Source organism: Natator depressus, chromosome 1 (genome assembly GCF_965152275.1).
Source record: "Natator depressus isolate rNatDep1 chromosome 1, rNatDep2.hap1, whole genome shotgun sequence".
In the NCBI taxonomy this organism is placed as follows: domain Eukaryota; kingdom Metazoa; phylum Chordata; order Testudines; family Cheloniidae; genus Natator; species Natator depressus.
In genome coordinates this window covers 241,026,906-241,029,119 of record NC_134234.1, presented here as the reverse complement: position 1 = coordinate 241,029,119, position 2,214 = coordinate 241,026,906, and positions in this window count along the sequence as shown.

The window sequence follows — 2,214 nt, the reverse complement described above, 5'->3', positions numbered from 1 at the left end:
CTACCCCACACTGACCCTGCAGTGTTTAATGCAGTCCAGATAGGCAGCTAATTAAGGAGGTCCAGCTGGGCAGAAATAGGTGGAGCCTAAAAAGCCCAGGAGCTAAAAGCAGAAGAGGTTGCTGGGAAAAGGCAAATATTCTCAGGAGAAAGAGAGGAGTAAGTGGAGGCTGTAGCCACCCCCTGGGAAGAGGCTTTGGGAAGTGGTAGGTCCAGGAAGACAAGGGAAACCAGTTGTAGGAAGCAGCCCAGGAACAGAGAAATGAGGCCAGAGAGAGAGGGCCCAGATTACTACTCTGAGGGGCCTTGGGCTGGAACCTGAAGAAGAGGGCAGGCCCGGGTTCCCTGACTAGCCTCTGGGTGAGTGGCATGGAGACAGTGAGTGAGAAGACTGGACTTTAACTTTTTAAAGTTAGGGTATTTTAGTGTTAAGCTGGACTCCACTGGAACACACTTTCAGTCTTAATTCTTTTTTAAGCAATATCTTTGTGAATCTTCCTATTTGTTTCTTAATAAGTGTCAAAAATGTAACTCTATTAACTCTGGTGTAAAAGGTCCTAAATTCATTTTTAGGCATCTCAATAAATAGTTTCCTGAGATGCTGAGCACCCATTGATTTAAATAGTTCTGCACTTTCTGACAATTTGACCATTTCTACTTAGATGCTAATATATGGATTTAGGAGCCTAAGCGTAGGTACCCAGTCTCAATAGTTTTGAGCATAATAAATACCAATAAGCCATAACAGATAAACAGGCTGAGGTGCTGCCAGGAGCTCCAGGGAGCCGTTTGTTAAAATTCCATCACCAAATTGAAGGGAAGGTTTGGACGATGCCCCTCTTTCTGATGGTGTTTTCCTCTGTGCTGCATGGAGTTAGAGTCAGTGGTGAGCTGGAGCCGGTTCGTGGGAACCGGTTGTTAAATTTAGCAGCCCTTTTAGAACGGCCACTCTGCCCTGCTTCTCTGCCCCTCCCCCCGCGGCTTCCTGTGAATCAGCTGTTCACGCGGGAAGCCTGGGCGGGCTGAGAAGCAGGCGGCGGCTTTGCGCTCAGGCCCGCGGAGGCGGAGCAGAGATGAGCTGGGGCTGGGCGCGAGGAGGGCCGTCCACGCCGCAGCAGGTAACCCAGGAGGGGGCGCGCAGGGGAACCGCTGCCCGCCCCAGCTTGCCTCCGCCTCCCTGGGCCTGAGCACGAAGCCACCGCCTGCTTCTCAGCCTGCCCAGGCTTCCCGTGCGAACAGCTGATTTGCAGGAAGCCGGGGTGGGGGGGGGGCGGAGAAGCAAAGCGGGGCGGCGCGTTCAGGGGAGAAAGCGGAGCGGAGATGAGCTGGGGCCGAAGGGAGCTGCCGGTGGTGGCTGTGTACCCACCAAATTTTCCCCGTGGAGGCTCCAGCCCTGGAGCACCCATGGAGTTGGTGTCTAAGGCGCCACTTTTCATGTGATCAGTGGGGGAGCAGCTGCTCCCCCTGCTCCCTCCAGCTATGCTACCCCGCCCCTAGGAGCCAAAGGGACCTGCCGGATGCTTCCTGGGAGCTGCCCCAGGTAAGCACTGCTGGGACTCCCCACCTCGCCCCCTGGCCGGTTCCTCTGGCTCTTAGGGGTGGGGCGGGGTGGGCACCCACTACGGTGGCCCATGAGACCCTCCTGTCTGGTTCTGAGGGCAGTCAGGGGACAGAGGACAGGGATGGATGGGGCAGGGGTCCTGGGGGGGGTGGTCAAGGAACATGGGGGGTTGGATGGGGCAGGAGTCCTGGGGGCCGGGGGTGGGCCACAACACCCTCGTGGAGTGAGGAGGGAACGGGTTGTTAAGATTTTGGCAGCTCATCACTGGTTAGAGTGGACTATTGTTCCTCAGGCCCATAAAAATACTTTTTTGCATTTGGAATGCACCAGTGAGACAGAGTGCTGGGCAACAGCAGCTGTACCAGTATCTGATCAGTGTATCACCAATTAAATTGCCCCAGTGTAAACCTGACAGGCAAATCTCTCCCTAATTGACAGACTGGAATGGTCTGGGGAGAGTTCAAGTGCTAATTAGCACAGTAGCTCAGGGAGTAGAAGACCATACAGGAAGGAAGTGGAAGATGGGGGGAGAGAGAGGATGAGGCAGGCTTTGAGAGTTAGAGCCAAGACAGAACTTGGAGGGAAAGCTCTCCTACCTCTCCTCTCATTGGTCTAAGTGGCTGAGGAATTCTATGTTATAGCTAAGGTGCTGTA